The following is a 22,034-nucleotide window of genomic DNA, read 5'->3' on the forward strand; positions in this document are numbered from 1 at the left end:
CTTACACCTTGGGAAAGTGCTCTGATCTCCATGCAGATGCTCTGAACATCTGGATAATGAGCTGGGGTTTTCACCTTGAGAGGATATTTCATCCTTGTGCAAACAGGTCAGGGCAATGCTAAAAATAAACAGCAAGACCTACATATGCTAATGTTGGTTAAAAAATTCTGTCTATTGTTCTTTTGTAAAACATTATTTGTTTTTATGAAATTTATTTGGAAGGGAAAAGAAAATACTGTTTTTCAAACACACTATTTTTTGTTACTTTTTCATGCACTTCCCCAACATTGCCCCCATTCCCTGCCCCACCACTTCCCCCTCCAGGAATTCTCAGGGGGGACAGCTTGGGGAAGGCAGCACTGTAAATCCTACTAAAACACAGTGGGAGTAAAACCTCCCGAGAAGCAATTCATCACTGCCAGACGGTTCATGCTCAGCGGAAGGAGCCGGAATAATTGATGTGGAGCCCAAAGGACTTCCGAATGGCTCACATTCTTTTCCAGTGTGATGAGAAGGCCCTTCTACAGTGTCTAAGCTTTCAAGCCTGAAAACACGTTTTAAGATCAGAGCATGCCTTTCAGCCCAAAATATTAAAATTTTACAAAAGTTCTCATGCTAAATCGGTGCTGCCACCCTTCCTACAAATCGAAGGCACTCCATCAGAGCCCCGCTCCCTGCCAGACTGTTCGGTCAGGACCTTAACGAAAGGATCCCAGGATGGGAATATTCATAGACTCAGAGCCGGAAAAAGTCTGTTCTAAACTCAGTGGTGTCTCTCAGTTGCTTTGTCTTGAGGCAGTCACTATAACTCTTGAAGCCTTAAGGCCCTCACCTGTGAGAAGGGGGTGAGGGAATTGCTACCGAATGATTATGCACTTGTTCTACAGTGAATGCGTCCTTAACTGTCTTGCATGTAATCAGCTTGTGGGATACATTTATACTCTCTGTTAGCTCTAGAAAAGGTGTGTCTGGATTCCTACAGCCAGTCCCAGCATACCAAGAACATCCAGAGCTCAAGCCCCAGGCGTGGCTATATGCTACGTTCTGCTTGCCTATAAACCTAGTTATACCAGTTGTGATCGTGGCAAGTACAGTCTTTAATTTCCACTTTACATTAGTGATGGAAAAACAGTTGTTTCTGAAAAACTAAGTTAAATACTTAAATCTCCACAGTAAAATAAAAATGAGATCCTAGGACTGTTGTTGAACTGTAAAAGTTATGGTGTAAAATATATTAAAAATTCAGAATACTTTCTTGAAAAGCCTTCAAGTCCTAGATTTACTTTATTAATTTCTACTTAAAAAAATTTGGACTTATAAGAAGTTTCAAAAATAGTAGAGCATTCCCAGGTTCCCTTCATTCAGTTCCCCAATAATAATAACTTACATAATCATAGTACATTGTCAAATCCAGAAAATTGATGTTGGTACAATATTATTAGCTCTAGATCCACTTTATAATCCAAATTGCAAACAATGAAGGATGCATTATGGATATTGTGAATGCAATAAAGATGAAGTAGAATTCCAACCAACAAGTCCATGGCCATATAATCAAAAGATTGTAATATGTCAAAAAATGGTTAAAAAAGAAAGTTTTATAGCAAGTGATGGGTAACTTTTATGTTGAAAAAGGCATGATATCTATTTATTCAAAGAGAAATTTTAGAGTAGTCTACTTGATTTGTGACATATGGAAGGAAGATAACAACAAATGCTTAATAGAGATTACATGTTTGAAAGTGAAATTATTGATGATATAGAAATTATGCCTGTACATGACAGAAACAAATGGATCTAAAGTTGAGAAAGATAGAGGAGGGTAAGAGATATGGGATCAATATTACAGCAAAAAAATGTTAATACAGTATGTAAAGACACACAGGAATTAGTTTTTACATTGAACAACCTGAGTTGATGTTATATTTTTAGGGTTAAATAAAAAGAATTTATTTTTTAAGTATTGCATCATAGCACATATAAAAATTAGGTTACTTTTTCTATACAATGTAAAATTCTGTATTTTATTATATTGACATGCTTTTATATATTTATCATAAAATTGTGTGTGTAGCTATATCTATATGTAATTTTTATATTTTCTCTTTTTTTAACTATAACCACCAGTTCCAATTATATCAGATAAGACAGGGTCTACTATAATGTCGACTTTTCTCTGTGGGGGCTCAGAAGGAAAGAAGAGGGAGGAAAAGCATCTATTATCTCAGAATCCTCCAAAAGAAACCATGCTAATAATCTGGGTAAGGAAAGCAAAATTACCTACTTTGGACTTATATGGTAATCTCCCATAGAATTCAGTGGGATGTTCTTAGTTGAAAAAGACGATTTGAAAGAGAGAAAAAAAAGAATTAGTTTGGGGAAGCTGGGATTTGACTGTGAATAAGGTGATATATCAAAGAACAAGCGCTTGTAGAGTTAGAAAAACAAGATGGCTCCCACAGGTCTCATCTGTGAAACAGGCAGAAGCTCAAGTGGGAAGAGTGCAGCAAGCGTCCCTGGCATTAACCTGATCATCTGATTATCTTGACTTAAAGAACTCTGTGCTGCTTTTACTGAAAATAGTTCTTTGGAAATAATACTGCTATTTTCCCACTTAAATTTCCCTAAAGTAATTTTGGAAATACTCGCCTAGCTAAGCTGAGCTAAAAAGAAAAGAGTAAAAACCATTTTTGTTCAAGAAGGACAATGTGATAGGTTGCATTGTGTCCTCTCTCCCAAAGATAAGTTGAAGTCCTGACCCCCAGTACCTATGAGTGTGACCCCATTTGGAAGTAGCATCTTTGCAGATGTGCTCAAGTTAGAATGAGGTCATTGGGGTGGACCCTACTTCCATATGATGGTATCCTAATAAGAAGAGAATACTATAAAGAGAAACACACAGAAAGATGATCATGTAAAGGCAGAGGTGAGATTGAAGTGATGCTGCCATAAGCAACACCTGGGCTCCAGGAAGCTAGAGGAGGCAGGGGAAGATCTTTCCCTTAAGGCTTCCAAAGGAGCAGGCCCTGGCAACAACTTGATTTTGGACTTCTAGCCTCCAGATCTGTGAGACAGTAAATTCCGGTTGCTTTAAGCCACCCAGTTTGTGGTACAGTAGTCACCTCCTTATCCATGGGGATACATTCCAAGACCACCAGTGGATGCATACAAATGTGAACAGCAATAAGCCCTATATGTATACTATGCTTTCGTCTACACATGCATACCTGTGATTAAGCTTAATTTATAAATTAGTCACAGTCAGTTATTAGTCATAATAACCAATAAAATAAAATAACTATAGCAATATACTGTAATAAAAATTATAAGAACGTGGTCTCTCTCATTCGCAAAATACCTTACTGTACTGTACTCACCTTTCTTCTTGTGATGATATGAGGTGATAAAATGCCTACCTGGAGTGAGGTGAGTGACCCAGGCATGATGAAGTAGCATTATGCTACTATTGACCTTCTGAGCATACCTAACAACCACATGATGGCTTGATTTGGGCATATCCAAATTACCGCATCGCTACTCTTGCACTTTTCGTCCATGAGTAAGTAAAATAAATAGCTGTGCTGTGGATTAAAGTGACAGGGTGGTGAAGTCGCTTTGGATCCCTGGGGTCCTATACCCACAGATTTATAGGTGGCCTCATTTTCACTGTCTACCTGAAGAATCCTACTTGAAGCACCGGGTGCAATAATTCATCAAATCCCAAGAAAATGACACAAGACAAAGTCTGCAATAAGTACAAATTACTTTGGTCACAAAAGAAGAATTAAGTAACAAAAGAAAGAGTGAAGAGACAACTTGGCAAAGAGTCGCATTAAGAGGTGGAGCATCTCAGAACTGCAGTGCCGAGGCGGCTGACTGGCATCCTTGCTTCAAAGCCACTATCACGCGGTCTTCTGCTGTCACTTCCAGTGCGAGAATTCTGAGATCTTTCTCAAGATTACTGCAGCTATTCCAGGTCTTTTTATTGTTCCAGATGAATTTTTGGAGAGTTTGTTCTAGATCTTTGAAGTATGCTGTTGGTATTTTAATGGGGATTGCATTGAATCTATAGATTGCTTTGGGTAATATGGACATTTTAATGATGTTGATTCTACCAATCCTTTAACACGGTATATTCTTCCATTTGTTTATGTCTTCCTCTATCTCTTTTTTCAGTGTCTTGTAATTTTCTGAGTACAGGTCCTTTACCTCTTTGCTTAAATTTATTCCTAGGAACCTTAATTTTTGTGTTGCAATGGTAAATGGGATTGGTTTTTGTTTCTCTTTCTGTGAGTTCATTATTGGTGTATAAAAAAGCCATATATTTCTGGGTGTTAATTTTGTATCCTGCCACATTGCCAAATTCATTTATTAAGTCTAGTAGTTTTTTGATGGAGTCTTTAGGGTTTTCTAAGTACAATATCATGTCATCTGTGATTAATGACAATTTTACTTCTTCTTTTCCAATTTGGATGCCTTTTATTTCTTCTTCTTGTCTGATCACTATGGCTAGCACTTCCAGTACTATGTCAAACAACAGTGGTGAGAGTGGGCATCCCTGTCTCATTCCTGTCCTTAGGGGAAATGGTTTTAGTTTTTGCCCATTGAGTATGATGTTGGCTGTAGATTTGTCATATATGGCTTTTATTATGTTGAGGTATGAGCCCTCTATTCCCACTTTGCTGAGAGTTTTTATCAGGAAAGGTTATCAGATTTTGTCAAATGCCTTTTCTATATCAATTGATATGATTATGTGATTTTTGTCTCTCAATTTGTTTATGCGATGTATCACATTTATTGATTTGCAGATATTGTACTAGCCCTGCATCCCTGGAATAAATCCCTCTTGGTCATGGTGTATGATCTTTCTAATGTAATGCTGGATCTGATTTGCTAGAATTTTGTTGAGGATTTTAGCATCTATGTCATCAGGGATATTGGCCTGTAATTTTCTTCCTTTGTAGTGTCTTTATATGGTTTTGGGATTAGGGTAATGCTGGCTTCATAGAAAAAGCTAGGAAGTGTGCTTTCCTCTTGAATTTTTTGAAATAGTCTGAGAAGGATAGGTTTTAGTTATTCTTTGAATGTTTGGTAAAACTCACCTGTGAGGCCATCTGGCCCTGGGCTTTTTTTTTTTTTTTTTTTTTGCTGGAAGTTTTTTGATGACTGCTTCAATTTCCTCCTTAGTTATCAGCAAAGTTGGAGGGATCACAATACCAGATATCAAGCTATACTACAAAGCCTCTGTTCTCAAAACTGCCTGGTACTGGCACAAGAACAGACAAATAGACCAATGGAACAGAACAGAGAACCCATAAATCAACCCAAGTCATTATGCTCAATTAATATTTGACAAAGGAGGCAAGAGCATACAATGGAGTCATGACAATTTCTTCAATTAATGCTGTTGGGAATACTGGACAAATACATGCAAAAAAAATGAAACTAGACCACCAACTTACACCATACACAAAAATAAATCAAAATGGATAAAGGGCTTAAACATAAGGTGGGAAACCATAAATATCTAAGAAGCCATCGGCAGCAAAATAGCAGACATTTGTCATAGCAATATCTTTACCGATACAGTCCTAGGGTAATGGAAACTAAGGAGAAAATAAACAAATGGGACTACATCAGAATAAAAAGTTTCTGCACAGCAAAAGAAACCATCAACAAAACAAGAAAGCCCACTGCATGGGAGAACATATTTGCCAATGTTATCTCCAATAAGGGTTTAATCTCCAACATTTACAGGGAACTCATACACTTAACAAAAGGAAGATAAACAACCCAATCAAAAAATGGGCAAAGTATGCATATAAGCATAACCAATGGACACAAGACACTGGGGGGGTAGGGGAGACTGAGGGAAGGTCAAGGGGGGGGGAAGGAGACAAATGTACTACTCTTTGTAATATTTTAAACAATAAAAAAAGAAATAAAGTGATGAAAAGCAAAAAAAAAAATGGGCAAAGTACCTAAATAGACACCTTTCAAAAGAGGACATACAGAAGGCCAGACATATGAAAACATGCTCAAAGTCACTAATCCGAGAGATGCAAATCAAAACAACAATGAGGTACCATCTCACACCTGTCAGAATGGCTATCATCAACAAATCAACACATGACAAGTGCTGGTGAGGATGTGGAGAAAAAGGAACACTCGTGCACTGCTGGTGGGAATGCAGACTGGTGCAGCCACTGTGGCAAACAACATGGTGTTTCCTCAAAAAAATAAAAAATGGAACTTCCATTTGTCCCAGTGATCCCACTTCTAGGACTATATCCCAAAAAACCAGAAACACCAATCAGAAAGGATATATGTACCCCTATGTTCATAGCAGCACAATTTACAATAGCTAAGATTTGGAAACAGCCTAAGTGCCCATCAGCAGATGAGTGGATTAGAAAACTGTGTTACATCTACACAATGGAATACTACGCTGCTGTAAATAAGAAGGAACTCTTACCATTTGCAACAGCATGGATGGAACTGGAGAGCATTATGCTAAGCAAAATAAACCAGTCAGAGAAAGATAAATATCACATGATCTCACTCATTTGTGGATTATAATGAACAACATAAACTGAGGAACAAAAATAGAACCAGAGTCATAGGAACATTGAATAGACTGTGCAACCTATGAGGGAAGGCAGGGGGTGAGGGGGTATGAGATCAAGCAAAGGACTTGTATGCATGCATATGAGCATAACCAATGGACACAGATGTGGGGGTGTGAGGGCATGTGCTGCGGGTTGGGGTGGCCAGGGAGAGGTCAATGGGGGGAAAGGAGGCATATGTAATACATTAAACAATAAATAATTTAAATTTAAAAAAAAGAATTCCGGGATCTACCATTTTATAAAACACATGGCACATATACCTTTGTTATCACAAACATACTTTTTTTCAGACATTATGAAGCTGGTTCCAGAGCCAGCTTCTCCCACGGTGCCCGTGGCCTCGTCCTTTAACATCTGTGCACCTCGTGTGTCCATCAACCAAACGGAGACGTGCAGGGACAGACAAATGTGCTTGGTTGTTGTGACAATTCAGAGATGGTGTGTGTGGGAGCGCTCTGTAACAACGCAAAGCCCATGAGTGTGATTGGGGAGGGAGATTTTTGTTTGTTTGCAAAAGCATCCAACTCCTGAGACTTTAGATCCCCCTAAAGATTCCATGTGAAACATGAAATGTCCTTTCTCTGTTCCAATGGTAAGGAAATCGTTGCCTTCAATTATATTAGAATTCCAAGGCCTATCTTATGATGAAAAAAATCACCATGGTCTGTGTTTGAGTAGTTTTATGCTGTTGTATTTCTGCACCAAATAACTCTCAAGCTTTTATTAACTGTTCTACTGAGTCCTATTTATCAGAGAGGCAGGTGTGTTACCTGATAATGCAATAAGCTCTGGTGGATGCATCAGTTGTTTTATTTTTTTATTCCCATAATCAGTTCCCAGAGCATAATAAAACAAAAGGCTTATTTCTCCCCAACCCCCTCCAGGTATTTCCTAGTAGTGGATCTGTAAATTACCAACTTTCAGAAATAACTGTTGCCATTCAATATGATATATAAAATATACTCTCATCTAACAAGGGACATGATAGATAAAAACAAAGTATTCTTTAAATTTGGTGACATGATGAAAGATGCATTGTGTTAAAGTTAGCCATGAGCATGACCTGGGGAAATAGCCAGAAAGACCTCATTTAGATGTCGTAAAGTGGGTATTACATGTCATTTTTCTAAAATGCAGTTGCAGGCATCTTATCTTATCTTCCTCTGAGATTTGCAACTCCCAAAATTGTCAAAGCCAAGAAAAAAAGCACCTTATTATGCGGCTATGGCTGCATAAAAGTGAAATTGGGGGTAATCTGTGCCCTGGGAGGGTGCAGAGCCCTGACATCATTTCAGAGACAGCCACACCTCCCCCTCCCGGCCCTCCTGCCCCATCCACAACATTGGTCTCCCTGCCCTTGTCCCAGGGGTCTCATGACTTTCACAGGCTGTACCCAACTTGTTCCCTACACAGTTCTTTAATATTTGATAATTAAAATTAAAAATCAAGTCAATACATCAAATTTAATAAATACCCATTGTAGTTAAGTCTCCGTGCTAAATGCTGCAATCCCTACCTAAATCCTTAAGGGATTTGCTTTAGACAGGCAAGTGTGGTCTACATAACTGTGATCTCATTGGAGGAGAAGCAGCTCAATTGAACAAGCAAAAGAGTTTGACATAAAAAAGTACATACTGTATAATTTTATTTATGTCAAATTCTAGACCAGCCAAGATTAACCGATAGTGACAGGAAGCAGATTAATGATTGCCTGGGGCTGGGAGTCAGCACTGGGGGATTGACTGTGAAGGGCCAGGGGGAAACCGTAGAGTAACGGAAGTGTTCCATACCTTGACTACGGCACTGCTGACACAGGGGTACACGTTTGTCAAAACTCATCAAACTGTTCACTTAAAAATAGCTCCTCTTCTTGTATGTAAATTATACCTCAAGAAATAAAAAAGAAAGAAATACCCAATCTCAGCTTCTCCTTTGACCTACTGAATGAGAATCTGCATTCGAACTACATGCCCAGGCAGTCTGAGTATTATTGAAGTTTGAGAATCAAAGGCTTAGAGAACCGGTGCTCAATTTGTCCGCACGTTGGAACCTCCTGGGCAGCTTGGAACATTACTGATGCCTGGATCTCACCCCAGAGACTGTGATTGATTTGGTGTGCAGTGTAGTCTCAGTATTGAGATTTTTAAATACTAACCATGTGTGGACCATTCACTCTGGGCAGCAGTTCTCAAAGTGGGGTCCCCAGACCAGCAACAGCTGAAGCATCCCCTGAAAACTTCTTGGAAATGCAAAATCCCACAGCTACTGGGTCAGAAACCCTGGGGTGAGGCCCAGAAATGCGTTTTCACAAACCCTTCAGATGACTCTGACACACACCAAGTTTTGAGAATCACTGATCTAAACCTAGAAAGATTATTTTTAAAACAAATTCCTCCATCTCCACCTCCTCTCCATGAACCCAAGTCCCAGGGGGTCTCTGAAAATAATCTGCATTTGAAACTCACTGCTATGGAACTTAGAGAAGAGATTAGCTTATTAAAGGTCCTAGAGTATGGCATCAAATTATCCCATGTATAGATTCCCTCCTAATCACCAGCCCATGCTTGTTGGAAGAGAGAGGAGGAAGATAAATGTGCAACATACTATTCTGATACATTAACTAAGACTTTTTAAAATCTCTATTTCCAAGTATACCTGGCTCTCTTTCCCCAGTTGAGCCACTCAGAATTAATATGACAGAAATTAATACTTACAGAAAGTGAAGGGGGGAAAATGGAGTTTGTGGTTGGCTCATTAGAATTTCAAAAGCCATGCACTTAAATGTAAAGAAACAGAGCTCAGAGCATAAATATTAGATTTCCAGATCAGATATATGATGAGTCAGAGGAGAGCATAGAGTCCCAAAGACTAGCTATTCTACCAGTAGGAAAAGAGGAAAAAAAACAAAGAGTGCATTTACCCAACTATGGGTCCCTGAGAAAGGGAGTCCAATCATCTGTTTTGATCCCCACCCTAGGCAGAGCTGAAGGCTTGATAGAAACCTATGTAGGTAGAGGATCCACAGTGGAGAGGGTCTGTGCCCCTTATCTATGTAAGCTTCAGGGAGGCCAGCGACTTACCAGAGCATGGTGACTACATGCTGGGCCTGGACAGATGTGGCTTCGAGTTTCACTGAGTTTCCTAAAACCCAGCATGATGAGGGACAGCAGCTTGGATCCTATGTTCCACCCAAGGCTAGACTTGAAGGATCTTAAAGAAGAGTAGGAAAGAAGAGGATACAAGAACCTATGTGAATTGATGAACTTAAGATTCAATAAGATAACGGACACCTCGGAAGATGCCAGGGTGAGAAAATGCCAATAAGGACCAAGTAATCTCTTCCAGATCTTAGAGGCAGGGGCATCCCCAAGTTAACTGAGATTAAGTCTCTGCCACCCGTGTGACAGGGGTTTTGAATGTAAATGATAGCATTACAGAAAAATTCAGCAAGTCCTAGAAAACTTCTCCTGAGTTGGTCACCCAAATTGGTTCCCTTTATATATTGAATTCCCTCACTTTAAGGGAAGTTGGTTTGTCAGGTTGTGAACAGAAGATAGCATGTGAAAAGCCAGTAACAAGAAAATTTTGAAAAATGAAATCAAGGAAATATGGAAGAGGTCTCACCAGGTGGTGGAAAATTGTCAAATGAATGGTCAGGTAAGTAGTGAAGGCTGACAGGATTTTGTGAACTCTAAAGCAAAATGGAAACACTGGCTCACACTCCAAGTAGAGGAACTGTGTAACAGACCAAGTAAGAAAAATACTGGGAACTAGCAAGTACACCAGCCCAAAAGAGGAGAGTGAAACAAAATTCTTTAAAACAAAAGCTGAAATGAAATGGCTGCAATATTGAGCAGATTTAAATTTGGATCCAATTAACATATGTTGAGCTTCTATAAGTACCCATCATATGGCTTTTTGTCACGTGGAAGAAGCTTACTCATTATATTTTGCAAGACCAATTGAAATTTACCTAAGTGAACAGAGTAGTGGCCATTGATTCTAATGCCACTTCCCAGGGATATACTAGTATTGTGTCTCTCTTACTGGATTATACACTCCTCAAGAACAGAGATCGTATCTTCAATTCCTCTTCTTGCTGCATTGTCTCATCCTTAAGTATTGGGAATTGGTGCTTAGGTCTTGTCCTTGGTTGAACTAGAACTGCTGAAATTTAAACATGGAATATACTTCCCCCTTTACTCATGGGTATTAAGCACCTACTCTGGGGTAAAATCCTGTTTAACCACAGCCTGCGTTATCAAGTACATGTTCTTCAACACGCTCTGTACTGGGCTTCAAGAATCATTTGAGTCTAAAGTATAAGCACAAATAATTGGTGCCAGTCATCTTGCTAAGCTCCACCACCTGTGCTCAAACCAGCCAGCTGATCTGGTCAACAATTTCCTTAAAAAATAAAACAGGTAACAAATGTAGTCATGGCTTTTGGGTTATAGCACAACCTTGAATGGTAATAGAAAGCTTTGAGTAGCAAAAGTCCTGATGTCTATTGTTCTCCCCCACACATCTATATCCCAGCCACATTTTTTCTCATTTAGCATTGTCTGGTAGTATAATTTTTTGTCAGCTTAATGAGAAAATCCCCCCAGTCAGAGAATAGACACCTAGAGGTCCCAAAAATGCAATATTTATGCCTTTTTATGACACAAAAGGGCCTCACTCATTATATTTTGAAAAAATGAATGAATCCTAAATAAAGAGCAGCAACTATCAATTCGTATTCTGTCTCCCCAACTAGACTGTGCATTCTTCAAGAATGGTGGCTATGTTTTCAATTTCTCTTCTATCCCTCATTCCACACACACAGACAAGTGCCTACTTTAGGACTCTATATAAAAGAAGCGAATTGTGAAACTCAACTGACCTTAAAAAATAAGCAAGAAATCTGTTTCATGACCTTGTCACAAGGGGAAAATTGCCTTCTGAGATTACACACAATAGGGAACATGGAAAATGTAGATATTCTTCTGTGATGTTAATTTTAAAAAGTTTCAAGACATCACATTTCTGTAATGTGGACCATTGCAGAAAGCAGCATTGGTGACGTTTTTGAAAACTATAAAAATATTCCACCATCTGCCATGAATATAAAAAGTGATGTGTGATTTTTCAATGTCTTAGGAGTCTGCGTTAAAAACATTGAAATGGGAAACGACTGGAAAACCTACCATTGGAATGCATACTTGGACTCGGTATAACTGAAAATAAATGTACAAAGGATCAGTTCCTGGTAGCCAAAAGCCAACCGAAAAGGAAGGCTGAAACCAACCTCTCCTGTCATTCTGAAAGCTCCATCGATACCTCCAGACTGAAAAATCTACTTGGATGGTGCTATGAAGGCAGTACTATATTGGCTGGTTTTACCTTCACAGTCCTCTTCAAGGAAAGAGAATAAGAACCACAGAACAAAACGTCAATTAGAATGATTAACCAAGTAAACCGAGGAAAGGAGCCTTAGGCTGGAACTCCAAAGCCCTGTGTTCACTTCCCATTGTTTCCTCTCAGCTATGTCATTGTGAGCAAAGCACTTGACCTCACTGAACCTCCGTCTTTCCTCTCTATGACGGGAATAGTAATAATATTTTACCTTCCTTTATGGTTTGCTTTTATGATCAAATAAAATAATGTTTGAAAAATCACACTGCAAACTATAAAATGTAAAATGTTGGAATTTAAAAATATAAGTATAAAAAATAAGGACTGTAACCATATTCTCTAAACAAAATAAATGTCCCATTTGTTCTGACAAAGCATTTTCTTCTTTTGAATGTACATAGAAAATCTTAAATCATATTAAAAATTAAGTCACATTAGGTTATCAATAAATTACATAGTTCATGAAATGAAATTTAGTTGAAGCCAGAGTTGCTCTGGAAAATCATAAACATAGGTGGATATGTGTAGACATGGAGATGTTGAAGTCTGGAGAGGGAAGTCATAGGTGGGTGGGCACCCTAGTACTGTCTTTAAATGTTTATCAATAGGCTAGGGGCCCAGTGCACAAATTTGTGTACCTTGAAAGGAACTGTGGGGCCGCGAGGTTGCAGTGGGCACAGGGGCGGGTCTCAGCCCATCCTCCATGCCCGCTGGCCCCCTACTGCCACGGTCCCTGGTTCCCTGTCTGCCGGCAGCCCTGCTCCCGCCATCGCAACTTCCACGTGCTGATGGCACTGGCCCCGCTCGCGCCCGCTGATGGCAAGGAGCAATTGGGACTTGCTCCAGCACCGGGTGTGAGCAGTGGCTGCTGCCTCCACCTCCCCCTGGGGCGATTGGGACCAGCAGCTCCCAATTGCACCTGCTGATGGCGCCAAGCGATCGGGGCCAGCACCAGGAGTCGGTAGCGGGTGCGAGCAGCAGCTCTGGCACTGGCAGATGGTGAGGACAAGTGCCAGGTGGGACCACGGTGTGTGGGAGCAAAGAATTTTCAGTAACCACCAGAGGCTTGCCCCGATGACAGTGACTGGTGCCCTGCTTTGGTCCGGTGCCCCCACTCACCTGCTCCACAATCCCTCCAAGGCTGACGCTCACCATGTTCCATGTGCACCCCCTGGTGGTTAGCACATGTCATAGTGACCGATTGTTTGGTTGTTCAGTCGTTTGGTTGTTCTGTTACAGAAGACCGGGTTAAAAACCAAGCCACGCTTACAGAAAGGGAGTTACATTTTATTATTAAATTCTGTGCAGGCCCAGAGAAAAATGTGTCTTTTAAATTCTGGGGCCCCCCACTTGGAGGAAACTCTCTTTATTTATACTCTTTCCAGTCCTTTGTCTCCCAAATTTGGAATGAGACTTCCAGGCCTTCTGAGAAAGAAGGCCTGCATGCTGGGAAGGGGCCATGAGACCATATCTCAACGCCTGGCCTGGTGTCAGCAGTGACAACTCTGTCTAGGGCAGTGATGGCGAACCTTTTGAGCTCGGCGTGTCAGCATTTTGAAAAACCCTAACTTAACTCTAGTGCCGTGTCACATATTCAAATTTTTTGATATTTGCAACCATAGTAAAACAAAGACTTATATTTTTGATATTTATTTTATATATTTAAATGCCATTTAACAAAGAAAAATCAACCAAAAAAATGAGTTCGCGTGTCACCTATGATATGCGTGTCATAGGTTCGCCATCACTGGTCTAGGGCATAGTTTATGGCCTCTCTGGAATGGAAATAGTCTTATTTTCCTTATTATTTAAGCAAGAAAGCATTTACAGAAGCCATACTATCAGGGTTAAAATTTCAAACAGCAGTTTTTACATACGATGATGTTTCAGTTCCACCATTCGGTCTATTTGCATATAGGGTTTTATGTATATAGATACTACTCAAGTCCCATTAGGTTTCCCCAACTGTCCATAGTCCCACAACTTTGTCCCCTCTGAAGGAACTGACCCTTTCATTACACATACTCTTTTCTGCTCTTGCTTTATTGTGCCTTCTGAAATAAATTATACCATCCTTTTGAGCCAAGACCATGGCTCGTTCTTCTGCATGACTCATAGCACCTGGCAGAGGGCTTGGAACAGAGACCATGGTCAGTAGATGCTTGTTGATTAATATACCACTTTATGTAAAGCTCTATCTATTTCCCTTACAACCTAGCCCTGTGTCTCCACAGAGAAGCAATCAGAAGGGGAAAAGGCTTCATTTGTGGAAAGATCAACAAAGAGAACTCATGACTATATATTCTGTTTCCTCTGTGTTACCTCTTCTGTGGAAGTCTTTAACAATCAATCAGTCATTAATCCATCCCCAATTCTTAGAGCACAATCTTACTAGGAGACCCAGGCAAGACAGGACTGGTGGCTAGAGAGCCAGGTCCTCATCTCTGGCAATACCATCTGTGAGCAAGAGGACAAGGCTCACCTCTCCCAGACCTTGGAGCCCCACCTATACAATAAAGCAGTTGGTTCAGATTATTTCCAAGAACCCCATACCTTTCTAAACTCAATAAAATAGGACACTGAAAGGGGTGGCTTATTGGATCCCGGCTAGTGATTTAGTAAATACACTTGGATCATGAGAGACAACTGGATTATGTGGTAAATGGTGGCAGACTTTGGTGAAAAACCATAACAGAGATTTTGCTTTCTGCTGTGGCTGCTTTTTCTTCCAGAAACATGACCATGGTTGGGAATCAGGCAGTCAGAGAAGCACAAAGGATTGCACAGTTTTCTTTCTCGTTACAGAGAAAACAGCCCTGGATGCTTGCAAATTGTACATACATAGTAATAGGCTTCGTGAAAAACAAAAATGACATCAAATTGGTCTTCAAAAAGGAAATTCACCTTTATGAACAAATACAGCCTGGGGTATTCTCAGAGTTCAGAGAAGGGCATAAATGAGGTTACATTTGCAAAATCTCCCAGCAATGCATAAATGAGTTAGGCTATAAATGAACACTAGATTTGCTTCAACCCTACGAGCTCTATAAAGCATAAAAGCTTTTAACTCCCTGTGAATAATACTTTCCCATAAAAAATCTGTCTTCCTGAGCTCTGTTTCTATAATTTCTGTATCTATAATTCGGAATCTTGTTGTTATTTTAAGATACAGTGATAAGTAGTTTCAAAGAAATAGTTCTCCCAAGCACATCTGCATGCTAAGACAGTTCACTACATCTTAGTTTCTCAGTAAAAACTCCTTCAGTTATCCATTGATCAATCACAGACCCACCTTACCACTCCTCTCTCCCTTCTGCTGTCCAATTCCCACCCAGGCCTTAAGACCTAGGTCTGGGAAGCATGCCCCGTTTGCTTCCTCCAGGCCACTGACCTCCCCTTCTCCAGCTCATTCAGATGTAGGAGGTACCAGATAATTTATCACGACTACATATTCAGGATTCCATTGCCTCCAATAGTTTCATAAAACTTAATAGAAGTTGCTTCAACTCGATGATTGTTTCTTTGAGATTTTAGAAACATGAATTCTTATATATGAGTTCATGGTAGATACTTAACCATATCTATGGAAGGGAAGAAGGAGAGGAAAAGAGAGGAAGAGAAGTAACCCACAAATACTTGTTGCTTGTTGATTCTATTGAAGAATATCTGGCAGGACATCTTGGAAGGGTGCACAAATAAAGAAACCCTTTTGGTAAAATAAGAGCTGGACCCTGAAGAGATGTAGTGGGGGTAGCATTTAAAGGCAAGAGCTCCAGAGTCAGAGTGCCAGATCTGACCACCACTTTCCCAAAAATTTCTGCTTTGTGCCTCAGTTTCTATTGAGTCAATGAAATATGGATAATAGCAGTGTAATAAGCAGTTAGATGAGCATGAGCAGAGCAGGAATGAACCAGATGCAGAGGGTCTCCAACCCAGAGAGCCACAGATGCCTAGCAACAGGCAAAACTACAAGCCCTTGCATGACCCTGGCCTTAAACATGAAGCCCTGGAGATGACATCTCAGCTGTGTTTCAGCTCCAGGCCCAGAAACGCAGCAAAACCAGGCGGAGCGACACCCTGGCGGCCTCAGGACCAGCTGCATTGACTAATGACCCCCTGCCCTGGTGCTGAACAGTCAGTGGAGACCACAACCTGAGAAGACACACAGGGAAAGCTGATGAAAGTTCGATTGAGATTTTCCCTGAGACCTCCAGATAGAAACCCTCAGGATTAGGACCCAGCTTGGCTCTCTCTATGGAGCCTTCTGACACCTTCCGCCAACCCCTAGCTTCCCCAGGGGACTCCCCGCCCCAGCACACCCGAACCTCTCTTCCCTCTTTCCTCTCCCAAAGTGGATAACTTTCTCCCTCTTTTTCCTAAGCTCCAAAGGCCCTTCTACTACTTCTGTGACTTTCTATATAAACTTTCTCTTATCATTTGAGTTTCTTGTCTGCATTCTTTCAAGTCGAACTCAAGTCCGGAGGTTACTAAACTGGGGTCTGGCCTAACTGGTCACTAACACCTGGTGCTGTTTTTTCTGTCACATATACTTCACAGAATGTTGTAAAGATGAAATAAGCTGACACATAGAATGTACTTAGTTAACATATGCCTATTGTCTAGTAAGCATTCCATAAATGCTATTATTACTATCATTTTGGTTTGGATTAATAGCAATTCTCCTAGTGATCCAGAACTCATATTTACTTGTTTCTGATATAGACAGGCCAATTGAAAAAGAAGAAACAGAACAAGTTTATAGCTAAAAAGAAAGAAAGAAAAGGCTAATACTAGTGGGATTTTTGTTGTTGTTATTTGTTGTTTGTTTTTAATTTTCTGTGATGTCTCATGCATGTGTTTCTCTGACATTTTTAAAAAAATTTTAATCCATTTTTCCCCTGTGTACCCTCTTGCACCTCCACCCACCTGCCGCCCTGCTGCAGTCATCACACTTTTGTCTGTGTCCATGAGTTCTCTCTTTTTTTGTTCCCTGTATTTTATTCCTTTTTGCTCAATCCCTTTATAGTGGGCTTTGAAATTAACACCAAAACTGTTGAAAAAATGGGCTTGATGCATTAGAAAGAGATTTTGGGTGTGGAAAAAGGATTGCTGAACAAGCTTGGTGTTGAAGGACTGTGTGAAAGTGAAGGACCTCAGGAAGTCATCATAGTTAGCCCGGACTAAGCTAAAAAGCCAATCATCTCCTTTAATCCACACAGAGCTGTGCTTTACATCTGCATGGATGAACTGTACTAAAGAGGCAATAATCAGAACTTACTAGGTTATGTGGACACAATAAACACGCCCCAAATCACAAGGACTTAAAACAACAAAGGTTTATCTCTCACATACTTCATATCTACACTGCTCAGTGGGAGCAGAGGACTCTGCTCATCATAATTACTCAGGGACTCGGGCTTCTAGAAGTGCCTACGCCTGATACACCATGTCAAAACAGTGCTGCATGGCTTCCCACAGCAGAGAAAGAAAGAATGAAGGCTCAGCACCATCACTTAAGGGCTGCCGTTCAGAAGTTGAGCATTATTCTCATTCACATTTCACTGGCCATTGCAAGTCACATGCCCATGCCCAATTTTAAGGAATTGTGTATTCAGGAGGCAACAAGTAGAAATTTGAATGAGCGTTAGAATAGTCTAGTACTAATAAAGTATGTAACTGCAGATTCCTCACACTCTAGATAGCTGAGTGATTGAGTGGGAATCAAATGGCATGGCATGGCATGGAAATAAATGCCAGGCACAGATACCCTGGTAAAAATGGTAACTATATCTCTTTTGCTCAGGCCTGTGGTATTGGCAGGATGGGCAAGTGTTGGCATTCAGACTGCCTGGAAGCTCTGGAGCCACCAATGAGATGAGAAGTGGCATGAGCAGCAGGACAAGAAAGCCTATTTGGGCAGAGCCCTGAGGGCCAAGCCTTTTGGATGTGCTTCCTTTACAAAGGTATTTGTGCTGGAAAATGTAGAGGTGGAAGCCAAACAGCCAAATTCTGCTGTCAGGAAGTGTGTCAGGGTCCAGCTCATCAAGGATGGTGAAGAAATCACAGCTTTTGTACCAATGATGGTTGTTTAAATTTTATTAAGGAAAATGATGAAGTTCTGGTGGCTGGATTTGGTCGTAAAGGTCATGTTGTTGGTGACATTCCTGGAGTTTGCTTTAAGATTGTCAGAGAGCCCATGTCTCTCCTTTGACCTTATACGAAGACAAGAAGGAAAGACCAAGATTATAAGTTTTGATGATGAAAACACAGTATTGATAAATTTTCATATGCCTAAATAGATAAATGGTAGCTATCATCATCATTGTCATCATTATTATTCTAATTTTACAATCCTGCAAGGTAATAGTATACCCTCCATAGATAAATAAAACTGAAACTCAAAGAGATTAAGAAACTTACTCAAGGCCATACGAACTACACGATATTTATTGATCTATTATCTCTCTTTCCATTAGAGCATTCTATCTATCTAAAAATCTTTAGCGTGGCTCTAAGCTTATCTTTCCAAGGATATTTCCCACTCATCCTCTTGCTGCAACTCACAGTTTACCCAAACTACTCTTATTCTTCACAATGCTCCTCTTTCTGCTGCCACTCACATTCTTTCCTGCACTTGGAAAAGCCTCTTTTCCTTATTCATACATCTCGGTTGCACTGATCCTTCAAAATGTGCTCAAAAATCTGCTTATTCCTTGAAACTTTTCCCCATCCCCTCCAACAATCCTTTTCCTCCTTCTGATTTGCTATAATTCCTTATTGTTGCCTATGCCAGCATTGTATTTATGTCTCACTTCTCCCTCCTCACTGTGAGATCCATGAAGGCAGGACTTGCATCTGCATCTCCTGAATGGACGTGAATTTACTGTACAGGGTATGAGGTGCAGGGTATGCCATGGAACCTTATATTCTTGAAATTTCACTAGATCTGATTCTGACACTCACCCCACCTTCATGGCTAGTCTGGTAGGAAATCAATAGTAGTCATTATTCAGACCTTTTCTCCCTCAAGCCCTGTGCATGTCCCTGTGCAAACATGAGGAAATAATTCCTGGAAAGCCTCTGGTTTGGGTTCCCACAAGTCACTGCTAACATGTGCACAGTCTCTTAACATCCAGCTCTGTCCAGAAAGGGTATGTGCGAGTCCTAAGCCTGTCCTTGTGGAAGACAGACCAAGCAGCCATCCCCTTCCTGCCCACCCTCTCAGCATCCAAACTCTTGTCTCCTCTCCAGGTTCCTGAGAGGGAGGTGACTATGGGACCAAAGGCCATGAGAACTCCCTAGCTTTTAGTAGAATCACCTCCACTCTCTTGTATTGCTTTGCTCTCTTTCTCACTTCTCCTACCTCCTACATAATTCCCTTGTTTCAGTTTTCAGAATACCAAACCAGGAAAGAAAAAAAACAACAAAACACTCTGAAGGCAACTTCCACTGCCTGCCCTGAACTAAACTCCCTCAGGCTTAGAAGGTAAAAATACTGTCTATCTCTTTAAATGTGGACAGAAAGATACATAAGAACAGAATTTCAATAAATTGCCTAATTACTGCAAGTGTATAGACAGCCTAGGGTGGATATGCACAAAGGAGCTCTCTCCACTTGATTAAAGGCATGATGTGGAGATAATCCAGGAACTACAACAGGGCAGTTCAATTAGATGAACCAGTATGAAAGCTGTTAATACACCTACTGATAGAGCTGGCAATGTTATTGTGTACTGGCGATTTGCCTATAGACATACAGAAATTTAAAATGGCAGAATTCTATTTAATGGGGCCCAATCAGTAAAAGCAAGCTTTGAAGGGTTGTTTAAAGATATGACTGAAATAAATAAGTGGTTGACGGTTGCTTCAATAAAATATATATTGACTTGCTTTGTTTAAAATAAAAACATTGATATATGGGCTCATATATATATAATGTATTTGCCGTTAACTCTGCACTTCCAAGGATGTTCCATTCTGAGATTTTCTTGGCCTCAAGTTCATAGACTTAAAGAGATCTGTGAAACCCCTGGAATTGTATGCAAATGTAAAAGGAAGTCAGGGGTTTCATCAGATTGTCCCAGAAGTATATAGTCCATAAAAGATAGTGTCCAACATACACACATTTCTAAACTCCCTCGTTATTTTGTCCTATTTTCTATGTAAGTTAAAAAATAAATTAGAAAATTAGCCAGCAGCCTTAAAATTGACACATGATTTGAAGTGCTCCATTTAAGAACCACCTATAATGACACTGGGCTTCATTTTGCAAACTTAGTCCAAATGAGAATTCCAAATCCCTGGAGTCCTAATATAAAAGAAAATGTAGCACAGAATTCTAAGTAAGAGCTGTGGCAATATTCGAGCGGGAGGTATAAAGAAGGCTTAAGCTAGAAGGGATGTAAAAACCTCCGCAAGTTAAGGTCACTTCACTCCTGTAAATAAGAGGGAATTCTTCGGAGATGTCAGAAAAATAAAAGACCACCAGCTATTAGCAAACTCACTGTATGGTTGATGGAGTAATCTCCAACATCAGAAACAAAATTGAGGTGATGTGAAAGGTTGGCAAAATGTTTACACCTCTTCAAAGAAAGCAAGTTGAAAGCTGGTGATTAAGTTGAAAAGCAAGTTGAAGCATTTCTCCCTCAGTGAAAATGGTGAAAGTAGGAGCAGGCCCTCGTTCAACTGACTCCCACTCTCTGCTTGCAGTGGTTCTCAACCTTCCTAATGCCACGACCCTTTAATACAGTTCCTCATGTTGTGGTGACCCCCAACCATAAAATTATTTTCGTTGCTACGTCATAACTGTAATTTTGCTACTGTTATGAATCATAATGTAAATATCTGATATGCAGGATGTATTTTCATTGTTCGCAACCCACAGGTTGAGAACCGCTGGTTAGAGGGAGCATGGAACTTCTTGGGTCCAGGTGTCTACAACCCCTAGAGCAGTGATCCTCAGTTTAGTTTCTGAAGGAACACAAATAATGAGGACTGTTATCATGTAAGCTTCCTGAGGCCTGGGCGTAATCATAGCGACTAGATTATCTCATGGAACTTCATAATAACCAAGGACATCCTGCATTTATAACATTTTACAGAAAACTGAGGCAGGGATGCTAACTAATTTGCCCAAGGTTACATGGTAGAGTTAGATTTTGAACTCAGACAGGCTGTTTACTGAGTAAACACCCTTGGCTACTACTCAAGACTGCCTCCTACCCCTGTCTCCTTCAGCACTACATTCCCAACACCAAGTACAATGATCTTCAGATATTAGTCAAGTGAGGGAGTGAGACCCACATATGGTTTTGCTGGCACACTAGCTCTAACTTCACCCATTTTCCTGCTATCTAAAGGAGGCTATATCCCAAGAAACTAGAAACACCAATCAGAAAGGATATATGCACCCCTATGTTCATAGCAGCACAATTCACCATAGCTAAGATTTGGAAACAGCCTAAGTGCCCATCAGCAGATGAGTGAATTAAAAAACTGTGGTACATGTACACAATGGAATACTATGCTGCGGTAAAAAAGAAAGAATTCTTACCATTTGCAACAGCATGGATGGAATTGGAGAGCATTATGCTAAGCGAAATAAGCCAGTCAGAGAAAGATAAATATCACATGCTCTCACTCATTTATGGAATATAATGAACAACATAAACTGATGAACAAAAACAGATCCAGAGACAGAGAAGCACTGATCAGACCATCAAACCTCAGAGGAAAGGTAGGGGAGGGTGGGGGTAAGGGGGAGAGATCAACCAAAGGACTTATATGCCAGCATATAGGCCTAACCCATGGACATAGACAACAGGGGTATTGAAGGCATGAGTGGGGAGGGGGTAATGGAGGGATAAGGACACATATGTAATACCTTAATCAATAAAGAAATTAAATAAATAAATAAATAAATAAATAAATAAATAAATAAAGGAGGCGTGTCAGCATGTGAAAAGGCCATTCTTCTAAGAAAACACATGAGTTGGCATACACAAATGT

The 22,034-nt window shown here is 40.2% G+C and overlaps 1 pseudogene; it reads left to right on the forward strand.

Moving 5' to 3' along the window:
* Positions 1-17,803: 17,803 nt before the first annotated feature.
* On the forward strand, positions 17,804-18,275 carry LOC102428717 (annotated as a pseudogene).
* Positions 18,276-22,034: the final 3,759 nt, after the last annotated feature.

Source organism: Myotis lucifugus, unplaced genomic scaffold (genome assembly GCF_000147115.1).
Source record: "Myotis lucifugus unplaced genomic scaffold, Myoluc2.0 scaffold_116, whole genome shotgun sequence".
NCBI classification, from domain to species: Eukaryota; Metazoa; Chordata; class Mammalia; order Chiroptera; family Vespertilionidae; genus Myotis; species Myotis lucifugus.